At 44.8% G+C, this 15,407-nt stretch overlaps 1 long non-coding RNA gene across 1 annotated transcript; it reads left to right on the forward strand.

Annotated features, from left to right (window-relative positions):
• The first annotated feature begins 11,181 nt into the window (after positions 1 to 11,181).
• LOC123371543 lies at positions 11,182 to 15,181 on the forward strand. Its single transcript, XR_006579833.1, has 4 exons — positions 11,182 to 11,236; positions 11,411 to 11,470; positions 14,275 to 14,388; positions 15,057 to 15,181. It is a non-coding gene; the product is annotated as an uncharacterized LOC123371543 (long non-coding RNA).
• Positions 15,182 to 15,407: the final 226 nt, after the last annotated feature.

Below are 15,407 nucleotides of genomic sequence, written 5' to 3' on the forward strand. Positions count from 1 at the left end.
GTAGGGGTCCTGACCCAAAAAGGAGTTGTGGGGGGGGGGTCATTGAAAGGGGGTTGCAGTACTGCCACCCTTACTTCTGCGCTGCTGCTGGCGACGGCGCTGCCTTCAGAGCTGGGCAGCTGGAGAGTGGCAGCTGCTGGCCAGGAGCCCAGCTCTGAAGGCAGAGCTACTGCCAGCGGCAGCGCAGAAGTAAGGATGGCCTGGGATGGCATTGCCACCCGTACTTCTGTGCTGCTGCTGGTGGGACGCTGCCTTCAGAGCTGGGTGCCTGGCCAACAGATGCTGCTCTCTGGCCGCCCAGCTCTGAAGGCAGCGGAGAAGTAAGGGTGGCAATACAGTGACTCCCCCACACAACTCCCTTTTGGGTCGGGACCCTCAATTTAAGAAGTGAAATCTGTATAGTAATAGGGTAAAAGCATGCAAAAGACCAGATTTCACCGAGGGGAAGGGAGGGGTAGCAGGGTGGAAGAGACCAGATTTCACAGTCTGTGACATGTTTTTCACAGCTGTGAATTTGTTAGGGCCCTATCTATTATATATGCAATTATGATATAATGCTTATAACTCTAAATTTGCCTATTTAGTGAAGCCAAGCTATTTTCATTTAGGCTCCTTCTTCCCTCTCAGAATGAAATTTTCGGCATGCGCCTTAAATTTGCAGGAGAGATACAACTTTCTCAAGTAAGGGCTGTTTTGAATAACTTACTTAAAGCTAAAATGTTCTTTTAATTATAGTTTCAATCCTTCCACCTGCATTTCAATATTTGATACAAAGACCAATTTACAAGGTATACATACCTGTAATCCTTATTTGCATGATAATGATTATATTAACACACACGATTAGTTCCATTGAGGTCAGTTGGCCTATTCACATAAGTAAGGATTAATGTGATTAAGAATAAATGAATCAGGCCCATACTACAAACACGATATTGACTTTTATTTTACTTTGGGACCTTGGAGTCTAAGACTCAAAATGTATTCGATTTCCAATCTTCCATAGGAACTTTTCCATCTCATTTTAATCTGAGCACATCTCCTTACATATATTTTTGTAGGGTGACCAGACGTCCCGATATTATTGGGACAGTCCCGATTTTAGGGGACTTGTCCCGCGTCCCGATCTTCCATCGGTCGGGACGCACTTTGTCCCGATATCGGGGAACCGTCTGGTGGAGGACGCAAGCTGATGCTGCCGGCACCGCTCACCTCTTCTTCCTGAGCCCTGGGGCAGTACCGTTGAACTCCTGGCGCCCGCCCGCCGGCAGAAGCCTGCAGAGTGCTGCAGCCCCACTCCCCAGGCATGCACAGAGGCGCCGAGGAGGTCTCTGCTGTGTGCTGCAGGGGTGGGGCTTGTAGGCGCCGGCAGCGAGCCCCCCTGCCCCCCTCAACCTGATCCGACCTGCGCGACCTTAGGAGCCAGAGGGAGGGGACCTGCCTGCTTACTGGGAGCCGCTCCAGGTAAGGCTAGCACTGCTGGGTCTCACCTGGCCCCCTGGCAGGTCCCTCTGGCTGATGTGGGGGGCTCTCCGTGCTGCTACCCTCCCTCCCCGAGGGGGGAGGTGGAGACAGAGCAGAGGCAAGCTGGAGCGGGGCGTGGAGCTGCTGGTGGGTTCTCAGCCCCCACCAATTTTTCCTGTGCTCTGGCGGGTTTTTTATTTTGTTTTTTGTTTCGCTCCGCCGCCGACTTCTTTTTTTTTTTGCTCGACTCGCCCCGCCCCCTTTCCCCCCCCCCCGTCCCGATATTTCACCTCTGTCATCTGGTCACCCTATATTTTTGTAGGGTTGTTTTTATATTAACTAAGTGAATATTAGTAAATACACTTTTTTATTTTAAAAGTTGATCTAGGTTTAATATGAAATTTAATTCACAAATGAAATATATAACCATTTTAGGGCAGGATCTTGCATCAAGATTCATTAACCTCACTCCTTGCACCCATGTAAAGTCTTATTGATTTCAATGGGACTTCACTAGCGTGCAAGGTACAGGATACCACCATTTGGATTTGGGACTTTACTGTATATTGTAACTTCCAGAGAAGTGCTGAGACCGTATTTTCAGGATTTAAATTTGAATGCAATATATCTCCGATTTTTTAAATAAAAACGGCAATTAATTCAAGAAGGGGAAACCCTACTGATCTAAAACCCAAAACATTTACTTTTGCAAAATCAGTAAAATTAATACTTCCTAAAAAATCAGCAAATACTAGTGATAAATTCAATCCATTATCAGACAAATTATTGTTTGGAAATATAGTTTCAAATTTATCTGTTCCTCAGATAAACAATTTGTTATAAAAAGACAGCTACGCTTATAACCTTGAAACTCAGAAGGTTTTCAAGAAAGTTCATGAAGGAGTAGTTTGATTTTGCTATTAACATAAACATATTGGCTTTTAAAGTAAGCAGGCATAAACTAATTATTTACTTGTCTTTCATTTGATGATCTGGTTTTCTACTTGCAAGGGCAAAATGTAGGTCGTTCTGATCCTCCTTCCTTCTCTTACAATCTAGTTCAGAAGCTTTGTTTTTCTGCAACCTTCTGCTGTGTGTACATTTACATTTTCCTACAGTCCCCAGAACTTCAATTGCTGACAGAATGTTAACACCACCTATCAAACGGGAAGCAGAATCTATTTTCAGAGCTTCAAAATTAATTAAAAAGCATCCATTTTGACAGGGTAAATAATCATGCTTAATATTGACTAGATAATATTTGAAGTAATTTACAAAGCAGGGAAGAGTATAAAGTGATTGTCTTGAAAGATACAGTTGGTATTGGTGTATGATCTGATCTTACAACTACCAGGGGAAACCGATACTGATCACAGTGCTTGAAAACCCAGGACTGTAAACACTGAGGCTTTTGTACCGATTTTAAGAATAGTCTTTCAAATATTGGTTTTTTTTAAAAAAACAATCACTGAGAAGACTCAGGGCAGTGAGGCTATTGCTCATGCAAATTTTAAACTACAGGAGTGTACAGAGCATCCTTTCCTTCCTTCCTTTCTTTCTTGGCTTTACTGAATATAAAAAAAACCAGCAATGTAGATTTCCTTTTTATTTACTCTGGCAATTGGAAGAGGAAGATGCAATTTGATATGGTGAAACCAGTTACTTCTCTGTTCCTCCTACAAATCAAAACAAATTTACAAAGACAAAAGGATGGATTCTTTGGCTTGATATTCACCCTTAGCCACCCATGTATCACACATAATTAGCAAGTGAAACCTACAAATTAGATGTCGTAATTTGGTAATTATACCACAGTCTGTTACTTTTTAACCTTTTCTTACCCAAACTAGAATGCTCAATGTTATTTTTGTTTTTCACAAAACAAATGGCAAAAATGAATGCCTTATCTGCCCACATACTGTCAATCTTTCATTCTGAAAATAGAATATTTGTGGTAAATTAAGTTTATATATATCATGGAAATATGCATTATTATTGTTCTAAATTTAATAGAAAGCTAATTACAAAAAAACTGCACATATGCCCTACCTTATTCACACACACACACACACACACACACACACACACACACACACACACACACACTACAGTATTTACTGTATTTCTTCACCAAAGACATGTACAAGGGGATTGCATATTAAAGAAAGTTGTGGTTATGAATGTTTGCATGAAAACAATTTGCAGGGTAACATCCAGGCATTTTATGTGCAATGCCTGCTCTATTTATTAGAATTGTTCGCATGAAAACTCGAAAAAGATTTGCTTGTGTTAAATGAGTAGTCAAGTGTTCCTTGCCCTCCACACACACTCACAGAGAAACGAAGCAGGATACATATTTTATAACTATTGGCCTATATGATATGTTGGGCCTGATCCAAAGCAGCTGAAAGACTCCCATAGATTTCAATGGATCAGGGCCTCTATTTGTTCGGACACTCATTTTTCATAACGGTTTAAGCAGCCCTTTTCAGTGCCTCCTGAATCGTGTAGTTCTTACTCAGTCTTAAGCTATAGCCGCAACAAGAACCAACATTTTGTTACTTGAAAAACTGCTTCCACACAACAATACCATAACTGAAATCAGACGAAGGAAGAATAATTCTTCCAAAGGGCTTTAAGATGTGGCGCGGGGGGGGTGGGGGGGGTTCTAAAAATGATTTACAAATTGCTGGAAACACAACTAACCCCTGGTGTTGATCTCAGGCCCTTCAGTTTCTTCTGCAGTGTAATTATTGTTGCCCAACTACGGCCCTGATTCTGAAAGCCTAATTTTAAGCACATGATCAGTCCAACAGGGATTACCACTATACAGGAATATGCAACAGCAATGTTAGTGCCATTGGCTATCAAAGATTGATTCTTTGGTGTATTCTGCACACCTTGCTATTGAGACATTTATTTAATAGAAGGTTTGTAAACAAAATAAGTTACGTTTTTCAATTCTCTCATTGCAGCACCTTTTTTCACCCCACTAGCCTTTGACTGTCTTCCATTCCCATTGGCTGGGCAGCACTCTTTGGGAAATGTCTCTCTTCTCAGAGGCTGGCAGTAAAGAGCACACATTAACTAACAGGCTGATAGCTCTTGGAAATGCTCTGGATATATCAATATAATTAGAAATCCAATTAATATTTTTCTGTGCCGTCTTTTTCAAATAGAAAAAGCCACTTGATAGTGCTCTAAGGCTTTGCTATTTTTACTTAACGGCACCAGGGAAAGTGCTGACAAACTGCTCTTTCGTTCCTTTGATGAAGTCTCTAATAGCAAAAGTAAATTAAGGCCAATTTTCCCGAATTGTGACATAAAACTTAATAAATAACTGATTGTCCTTTTTTTTTCTATCACTTGAAATAAGCTATTTCCTAAAATACCAGGAACTATGGCTGACCAGATGCCAGCCCATGCCAAGGTGCCCAGGCCTCAGTGGAACACTGACAAATAGAGCTGGAATCAGTCTACTCACCTGTGTGTTAGTATTGTTGAAAATAGGTATTAGAATTATGCAAATATGCTAGCCTTTATTGCATGCTTGTATGTTGCTGCCTGCATTAATCTGACTTATAACATCTGCATCCCATACTGTAAGGTAATATTTAAGCATTTGTCTTAAGCCTCTGGGACTGTGTAAAATCACCAGACAGAAGAGAGACATTAACTAGCATAAAGTGCTGATCTCCAACAGAAGGAGTTATGTCCTGGCCAACAAGGAAGGCCCGTCAACACCAGACAAACTATTGTGAAACATGAAAGGGGACAAAAACTTTGTTGATTGGTCTCCCCCCACACCCAGCCCCATGAAGATGAGTCATGCAAGTGAATGTCTCTCATCAGCTAATTTTGCAGCTCAAAGCACAAGAGGGGAAGGGAATAAAAACTCCTAATCAAAAGGAACTGTATCTCTGTGCTACGTGGACTCTGGAGGGCAGGGTTTTCTAGGCATAAGCAAGAGATCCCCAGCTGTTTAGCCTGGGTTAGCCCTAACGGATGTGTAGAGCTAGTTTATTATAGAAGCTTCTATTACCTTCTGAAACGTAAGATTGTAAGTCATTTGTGTATATATGTTTACCTGCTTTAAGCTTGTAAATAACACTCTTGTTTCCTTTTCCCATTAATAAATCTGTATATAGTTTATTACAGGATTGGCTACAAGTGTTGTCTTTGGTGTGAGATCGAAGGAGCAACTCACCTGGGATAAGTGGCTGGATCTTTGGGATTGGCAGTAACCTGAATATTGTTGGTCTGTGTTGGAAGGGACCATCTATCACAAAGGCAGGCTCACCTGGATGGTGAGACAGATCAGAATACCCAGGGCAACTGTCTGTGCTTCCATGTTTGGGCTGTTACAGTGACTGAGGGGGTTCACGTTTGATATTTGGCTGGTGAAATCTAAGTGCAGGACTCACAACCAATTTAGGGTTTGTTCTCTGCTCCTTAGCTCTCTGCTCTGATGTTGGTACTCATGCTCCTGAGCCACTGCAAGACAGCTTGACAATGGTAAAAATAAAAAAAAGTCAAATGATAAACTAATCTTCTGCCTGATTAAATTGATGCAGAAAAGGTTTATGGAAAGATGAATAAAAAACACTTGAGCAAATGTTTTACTGTTTTTAGAGGGCACTTTCTTCAGTTCTAGGCTAACGAAGATGTGTTGCAGGGCTTTATCATTTTATGATACACTACTCATTGCAGTCTGATAACGTAAGAGGGCATCTGATGCCATGTGTTAACTTTATAGAGAAGCTCTTTGAAACTGGAGAGCAAACATACAAAATAACAATACAGTATTTAGCACTTGATGGCATTTTCATCTTCAAAGCATTTACCTGTTTAATCTACACAATGATCTGAAGTGGCACTGATCCAGGTACATATAAGCATGCAGATCATTTCTGCATGCTTATATGTAAACATATAATGCTCTACAATATACATTTCTTGTCTTTCATTTCAAAGGATTGTCACCAGTCCTCAGACAATGCAAAAACAAACACACACTCTGAAGTGTCAGAGGGGGAGCCGTGTTAGTCTGGATCTGTAAAGAGCAACAAAGAGACCTGTGGCACCTTATAGACTAACAGACGTATTGGAGCATACGCTTTCGTGGGTGAATACGCATCACATTGCGTCTGACCAACTGGGGATTCACCCACGAAAGCTCATGCTCCAATACGTCTGTTAGTCTATAAGGTGCCACAGACTCTTTGTTGCTCTTTCCACACTCTGAAGTGATGAGACACACAAAATAAAACCCAGCGATGTAAATAAGCCTATGCCACTTTTCCCAGACTTCAGCTAACGATTGGGAAAGTACGGAGCACACTAGGGAATGCCAGATAACTCGGGTCTGGATGTAATCAGAGCCCTTTCTTCAGCTGTTGGGTTGGGTTTGGTTTGAGTGGAGGCCCGCTACCAGCAATGTGACCTGGGGGGATACACAGGGTCATTATGGCAGCAGCCAAAAATCACGGTTTTCTCTCAGGTCCCAATCCTGCAGTCGAACCCAGCACTGCACACCCCAGAACCTGTTGGAGGGAGGGGGTGGAGTTGGGGCAGGGACTTTGGGGAAGGGGTTGGAATGGGGGCGGGGAAGGGGAAAGGGTGGAGTCTGGTCGGGGCCGGGAGCATCCATCGGCACCGGGGAAAGCTGGCGCCTATGCCTCCCAGTGGCCTGTTTGCACAGCCTCAGGGAAGCAGTCAGCTCAGTGACCTCATCCTGCTTCTGCAGCACTGGCCTGTTCTCCTAAGACTCCCTCCCCCCATCCTCACCTTTGAATCCTTGGTCACTACCGCCAATACGTTACCCTGAAGCACCCTACACCCTGCCCATCTCACTTTGCAGGGCAGCTACCACCCTGTTTTCAGCCTCCTGCCCTCCTAATCACCTCACTACTTCACCTTGTCCATCTGTTCTCCATTTCCCTTATTACTTTCCATCCTCTTCCCTCTTCTCACCCCATGAGTTCCTCTGCCTCGTCTCCTACCACCTCACCTCCTCCCTCCTATCTCCTCAGCGCCACTGCCTCCTCCCCTCACTCAAGTGTCAATCACACCTCCATGTCTTTCTTATTTTTTCAAGGTGCTTCACCCAGTCCAGGCCCACCCTTCATACCAGACGCTTGCCTGTCCTGCAGACCAACTCTGGAGAAGGTCACAGGACTATGCCAAATTGTGGCCTTCCTTTGTTATCTGCGGCTAACTACTCAACCTGCCCCAGCTACCATGTTCCCCCTGTTGGCTCCTCATTTTTAATTGTTAACTCTTTCTGTCCTCCTACCATCTTCCCAGCTCATTTCTGCAGGCCAAAGACTATGTGCCTTGGGTCCTCTATCCTAGAAACGTTTCCAACTGCTACTACAGCTTACTCCTCCAATTGTCTCCAAGTCTGGTATTCTGGCTACCCCACCACCTAGACTTTCCTTCCACCATCTTTCTCCTACCCTCTTCCCTTTCCATTCCATGGCTCTAAGGTCTCTAATGACCTTCTCCTAACTATAACCGCCCCTTCCTGTTCTTCTCCATCTCCCCAGTGCCTCAAGGCTAGCTCTCTCCTCCCCTCGTTCCACCCTACTCTAGGCTTCCATAACACTATAGTATCCCTGTTTTTTTCTACCTTGCTGGCCATTCCTAACACTTCTTCTTTGATGGCGCCTCATCCTCCCCTTACTCCATACCTCTTTAGGTGCCATGGTTTCAATAAGACCCTCCCTATGGCTTATTCCCAATGTTACCTCTCTATGCCTGGCCTTTTCTTCACTGACCAGTCCTGAATCTCCAGGACTGGACAGACATTAAGCATGGCATAGCAGAACAACAGAACTGTGCAAGTTAGAGGTGGAGAAGTTCTCTGAGCTTAACCACTCCAGCCTCATGGGGTCATCACATGATTATTTCCCACTGTACATTTACTGGCGATTCATTTATTCTAGTTATAAACATTCCAAAGGATAGTCATAGAAGGTGATGGGATATAGAGGGGGACAGGAAAGGAATAAGTCTTTACCCAGATGTAAAACTTTCAGCACTTTGTATTTTCTGGATATAAGTCTCTTAGGCACTTAGGGTCCAATCCTCCTCTATTGAAATAAAGGGGAATTTTGTCATTGACTTGAATGGGAGAAGAATCATGTCCTTCAAGTTTTCAAGGTGGTCAAAGGGGCCCTCTCCCCCTCCCCATATTGTCAGCTACTTCCACATTGCACCCTGACGTAACTCTCTCACAAGGCTACATCTCCCATGGACCTGCTAACATCTGCTGGAGGGGGTCCTCATGAGACCTGGTGGGGCAGGGGTTCCCTTCCTCCTGCTGCTGCCCTCATACATCAGCTTGGTTGAATAAAAACACAGGGAAATTCCCTCAAACAAAAACTTTGTTGAAACAAGCGTGAAGGTGGAAAGTGTGTTCCAATGGAGTCCAGTGGATATCCCACACCACTAGACAAAAATTCTACACATTAAAAAAACCCTCCACCAGCAACAACCTCAAATGACCCAATTGTTAAGAAGTCTGGAAATGAACAGTCCAGGGATCCAGCCAGTTCCTCACTGCCCTATAACTATAGGCTCCAATTTGGGGTTCCACTGTGGCCCCTTTTCATTAGCTCCATCGAAGGAAAAGGGCAGGAAAACCAGCAAGCCAGCCTCCCAGGAATCCTTTCTGCGCAGGAGGACTCCCCAGGTGGCACAAAACCTGCAGAATGGCTCCGTGCCACCTTTTCCTGCAGTCCCCAGAACAGGACGTGTCTGGTTTACATAAGCGTCAACCCACTTCCCGGCCAGCCACAGAATCTAGGATGGGGTGGGCAAAAAGGTGGTACCCATCCACTTTGCCTGCCCTTCTCCCCCAGCCAAGTTGCACCAAGCTTATCTCAGCCGCAGCGCGATGATCACTCCACCAGCCATACCCACCCAACGGTAACTTTTCCCCCTTTGCAATCTGCAAAAATATTTGTAAAGGTCAAACGGACAAATTTCTGGGAGATAATGATGCTGAGAATTTGACATTTATATTGCAGCACCAATATATGGGGCCCACTTAGGCTGTTCAAACTGAGGCTAGAGCTCTCTTGCCTAGAGACCTTACCGAGTGCTGCTATTGTGCTTGGAGACGTAGCGTTATTACCCCAGGAGCTTTGCAACATTTCATCAATCAATCTTCCTTCCTTCCTTCCAGCAAGGGATTGCCTAGTCCATACTGATGGAGGAATTGGTCAAGTGAAGAATCCCATGAGACTTCAATATGAACATAAAAATAAACGGACTTAATTTGATTAATTTCTCTCCACTCCCGTATTGACTCCGGAGCTTTTAGTTATTTCAGCTTTTGGAAGGGGGTGGGTAAGCTGGAGTAGGGGACAGACAGCGTTCCTGCCCACCCCACCTCCCTCTCCTTCTTGCTCCAAGGGGAAAGGAATTCTCTCTGCGAATCTGCTGTCAGCCAGTTACATTGCACAGTGAGCCTGTGGTTTTCGTTTATTTTATCGCCAGAGGAAATTAAGGTCAGCACTCACAGGGTTAACGGAGGGGAAAAAAAAAAAAAACCTCTGCAATGTTTTCCTAGCGCCAAAGTGGAGGTTTGGGTGTCTCAACTCGTTGACAAATGTTCCAGCAGTTAAGCAAAACTTTGTTTATATTGCGTGCCTCTCAACAGAAATTAGGAACCGTGGAAACAATCCACGCAAGTGCCTGGCAATCTACTCTGGTTCTTTCTTAGCGAATATGACAAGCTCACCTGCTGCGGGAGGCTGGAAATAAAAAGGACAATCTCACACTATTAATAAAACATGAGCCACAGCCCAATCACAGGCCGAGTTACCCACCAGAGACCTAGTGTAATGCTTCATTTGGTCGATGATGGAAGTGCTTTAGCCTGAGGTAACTTTCGGGGAGGCCATGTTTGCGTGCAAGCCTTCACTTAAAGCAATACAGGGCAGCCAAGCTAATGTTCACACGAGTGTAAACGTACAGAGAAATGCACGAACCGCATGAGATGTTACATCACTCAAGCCTGTCAGCTTTGGTAGTGGCCTAATGTTTTATTGAAGCTTCCTCCTCAGAGGACAGCTAAAAATTCACTCGGCGCCTGCAGAGACGTGTCTGTTTTGGCTGTAGAGAATGGTTCCCAATCACGGAAAGATAAAAACATCAAAATAAGCTAATAGGGATATGCCTTGAAATGCCCTCCCTAGTGGGCATGGGGCCAGGCTTCAGAAGGACCACATTAAGCACAGAGCAAGGGTTTGCAGCACGCAGCCGCACTTGGAGCTGAGATATGGCAGTCAAGCAGATGTAAGCGGATGCTGCTCCAGTGAAGGCAGACAAGCCAGGGAATTCTCTAGAAAGCCAGAGAAACCCATCCTCAGAGCTTGTTATAAATCAGTGCAGTGCGGCGAGGTCCCCCACCCCCTCAAGCCAAAGAGGTGGGCACATGTCCAGGGGTGGGCAGGGAGAACTGATTGATTAAGCTTCCAGAATTCATTAGCAAAGTCTGGATAAAAAAGGGTGAGATTCTCTTTGCTGCTGCAGGCCTCTGTGGGGCTGCAAAGCGGCTGTCAATAGCATGCGAATGGCGGGGAGAATTGCCTCCGCACAGGGTGGCCGTAGACTGCACTACGCGGCCTCATCACAACCCCGCCTGCAGGGGGCAGGCCAGGAGCAATGAGTCCCTGTGGCACAGGCTGTTCTGTCAGTTCCTGGCCACGCCCGCCTGCCGCGGCCCAAGGACAACCCAGGATGGCTGTGTGGGCGGCCATAGGTTAGAAGCACCTGGCTGCCCTCATTGTATGCAAGAATTGAGGCACGGTGCAATGGTGGCTTAACGCCACCTTCAACTCACGCCCCCTCTTGAAGGCACAGCCCCTAACTATTTGTTCCAGGAAATCTTTAAATCACTGCAGGCATTAATTCTGTATTCTTGCTCTTCCTTTAGATAAAGTCCTGAGCAAAAATTAGCATCGGTCCTTTTCGATTTTGAGTTGTCTCCTAAACTGTAAGCTTGCCGGGGCAGGGGGTGTGCATCTGGTGTGGGGGGAGGGAGGTCCTGATGCTCGTTTGTGGTCCTTATGTGCAACTGCTCTGGGAAGAATAAATACATAATTATGCCAACTGCTCATTTCTGTATGTCTTTGCCACAATCCTGGTTTGTTAGGTCCTTGAATAGTTATTCATGTGGCAAATGATTCAGTTGGGGGTGAGTTTAGAAAGGGTATTTCCACTGTGTTTTAGTGGGAATGGGAGTCTTTTCGGCATTATTGCAGACTCCGGGTGAGCAGGGATAGAATTACAGCTTTAAATTGCACGGTGGGTTGGGAGTCTGTGTGCACCCGTGTGTGGTGGGGGGTAGACGGGTGTTCATTGCTTAGAGTAACATATGCAAAACCTCTCTCCTGACCCAGTTTGCCAAGTATGGGTCAGAGCTGGGGATAGAAAATGCAGATTTTTCCTTCATCTGCTTAATTGCAGGGGGCTGGCTGTAATTATTAGCTACAGCACTTGCCTTTGGGCAGTGGAACTGGCTGGCTCACTGATATATTATGTAGGGCACTGCCCTCTTAGGTCTCAGGATAAGAAACAGTTCAGGCTTACAGCATTGTCAGATCAATGCTGGACCACAATGGAGGACAAAAGGGGCTAGGTAGAATGTCTGTGTAGCTATTTATTCATCTGAATATGTCCATTATTGGCCAAATAATTCACTGTTCGCTGACAAGTAATAAACACAACTAAAATTCCTTTAAAAAGGTTTTTTTTTGCATGTAGTTAGCATTTTAGCCTTTTTTAAATTTTAGTTTACAGAGGGGAATTGTATAAGAAATTCTATCGCTTACAGCAAAAGTTTAAAGAACTGCTGATACCACCTGGAAAACTCTGAAAAACCATCTGTTTAGCCTGAGAACATTCAATTTCTCTATCAGATATTTTTCTGTTTTTCTTCCCCGGTTTTAATTATTGATAAGTTACATCGACATAGGTACAAGAACTTTGGCCAAGATATTAAAAAATAAGGATCTAAAATTAGGCTTATAAGTAGAGTTGTTCAGGAAATTAATCTCTGCCCCTCCCTAATAAAACTTTAAAGAAAAAAATCATCAAATTGTTTTCTTTGAAATTCTTCATGTGTTGGGTAACTTAAAAATGATTTTTTCCCCCTGATTTTTTTTAATGGAAAAAACAAAAACAGTTTTTGGATGAAAATATTTTTTCCATAAAAAAACAGATTTTTTTTCCCTACAAAAGGTTGATTAATCAAAAAACATATTTTGTTGAAAAAATGTTTGGTGGGAAGTTTTTGACCAGTCTTCCTCATAAGCTTATATTCAAGATCCTACATAAAGTGGTCTGACTTTCACAAGTATTGACACCCAGCAGCTCCCCTTTACTTCAGTGGGAGCTGCTGGGTTCTTAGAAGATTTGAAAATCAGGCCATTTATTTAAATGCTTAAGGAGGGATCAAGGAGTAACTTTAGATACTGAGTTTTTAAAATCACGGCCTTTGTTCCTGAAGAATTTGTCTACTGAGGTTGATGCTTGTTCCCAACCTAGAGTTACTATGCTGTGACAGAGCAATGCATGGCAACTAGGGAAATGTCCAGCCTGCAAACTCTGAATCCATATCGGGACTAATGCCAGGCTCCGAGATGTTCAGAGCCTGGATTGTCGTTTGGACCCATCTCTACTTGTGGTGTCACGTGCTGAAATATTTCCACTTGCCAACTCAGTAACGGAGTGGGTGCCCAGGGTGGCTTGGTCTCTGGGATGATACAGCAGACAGACTTTTTTCATCTGGTTACATTACGCTCTTCATAAGACCAAAATGATTTCCAAATATGACATGCCGCCTCCTCCTCCCCCCCTTGCTAAGTAGATAAGCAGACTACTTAAAAATCTGGACGACAAGAACTGGCATAATAAGCGTTTTGGGGAGGGTTGTTTCGTAGCTCTCTTACAAGGAGATTTTCATAGATTCGTAGAGTTTAAGAGCAGAAGGGACCACATATCAGCTAGTCTGAGCTCCTGCACAAGACAGCCCATTAAATTTCATCCGATTACAAAGGACAAATGGCAGTTAGATGAATAACTCCCTTTGAAAGTCAGTGGAAATTGGCCACCAAGCTGCCCTTTGTGCCTCTGAAAGTCTCCCCTGTTGTCCCCATCTCTTAGAATTCTGGCTCACAAATATACAAATGAATCCTAGAGGGTCTTGGGCCAGATCCTCACCAAGCCTATAGTGACCTCAAGGGAGCTACTTTGATTTACACCAGCTGAGGATTTGGTGGTTTGGCTTTAGGCTTCAGTACCACCAAATGCAAGAATGTAAAAGTCTTCCTTACATGAAACAGTCACATTCACTCAGCAACAGTTAGGCCCAGGTCACTGATTTATTTTGTCACATGTTATAATGAATGGTTTTTGTTATTTAGCAATGAGCAGAGCTGGCCTCAGCATTTCAGCCAGAGCTGCAAATCAGATTTTACCCTCTGACCCCTCCAGCAAGTATCAGTGATTCCTGTCCACTGTTATCGCACAAGACCAACCTCAGGATTTTGGACTGGGTTTGAAAAATGGGTCTTTGGGGCATGCATAAGGGCTGAAGCGCAGGAAGGAGAAGGGAGAGCAAAAAGAAGAGGATGGGGAAAGGGAGCTGGAGAAAAGCAAGAGAATTGTAGGTGAATGCAATTGTAACGGCCAGCGCTGCAGGGAATGAACTAGAACTCAGCCTTAATCTCCAGAGCTTGAGCTAAAGAACCAGGCGGGGGTGGCATGGGGACCGTAACAGCCTCACGTCCTCTGCAGATCAGGCCCAGAGGGAGCTGGTAACATGCTGCCCAATGGGCTACACAAGCAGAAGGCGTGCAGAGGAGAGACAACGCAGAGATTCAAAGCAGATGCAAGACAGAAAAAGAAGAGGTGAGGAGATGAGATACAGAAAGTGAGACAATAAAATGTAAATAGCACTCAAAGAATGAAATCATAGAGAAAACAAGTGACAAAATCAGGCTCATGAGACGAAGGGTGGAGATTTTCAAAATGCTGCTGCTGAGGATTCTGGGTACGCAGCATTTCTGAAAATCAGGTTACCTACTTTGGCCAAATTTATCCCCCCTACCCTGGGCCCTGAGGTTATGCAGGAGCAGACGGTCTGCAGCGACAAGGACCCTGACCTGCCACCCCGTACAGTCAGAGGGAATCGTATAGGCCTGTGCAGCTGGCCTGGCATAATATACAAAAGAAGGCGGAGTCACCCCAGGTAAGGGCAGGGTTATGTAAATGAGCCCTCTAGGTGGATGCCGTGTCAGCAGCAGGTAGCAGGGTGTCCTAGCATATAGCTGATTACCTCGCCGGCCCTGGGCCAGAGGGAACATGGCTGCCCACACGTGTCGTGCTGGTCAGCTGAGCCGCGGCGTCCTACCAGAAAGAGAGAGAGAGGCCCAAAGCACAGGCCAGGTCGCCCCGCTGAGACAAGGCGCTGGCCCAGGCTGCAGTATGCAGGCGGACATTGACTTACCCAAGGACTTTGGGGATTTGCATAGGACTTGCTGGGTTATGAGACACCTGCTTTGTTTACTTCCTTTCAGGGGCAGTCACAGCCACTCCTTACACAGCCAGGGTGTGCTGCAACGGCCTGATATGGGAGATGGCTTGCACAACGGCTCGAACAGCTTACCCTGCAGTACTGGCTTACCGGCTTCCTCTTAGGAGCCTAAAACTGGCCTTAGCGGCTTCACCTTAGGAGCCTAAAACCGGCCTTAGCGGCTTCACCTTAGGCCCCTGTTTTTGGAAACAGGAGCTGGTTTAAAAAGAAACCAGATCAGTAAAATGGGGGAGATTAAGGCAGAGCCAGGAACAAAACAAAGGAGAGGAGGACGTCTATGTCAACTGACATTAGCAAGAGCTGCTGTGTTCTAGTTCTGTAAGCATTTTCTCAC

The sequence above is a fragment of the Mauremys mutica genome, chromosome 5 (assembly GCF_020497125.1).
Source record: "Mauremys mutica isolate MM-2020 ecotype Southern chromosome 5, ASM2049712v1, whole genome shotgun sequence".
Classification (NCBI taxonomy): Eukaryota; Metazoa; Chordata; order Testudines; family Geoemydidae; genus Mauremys; species Mauremys mutica.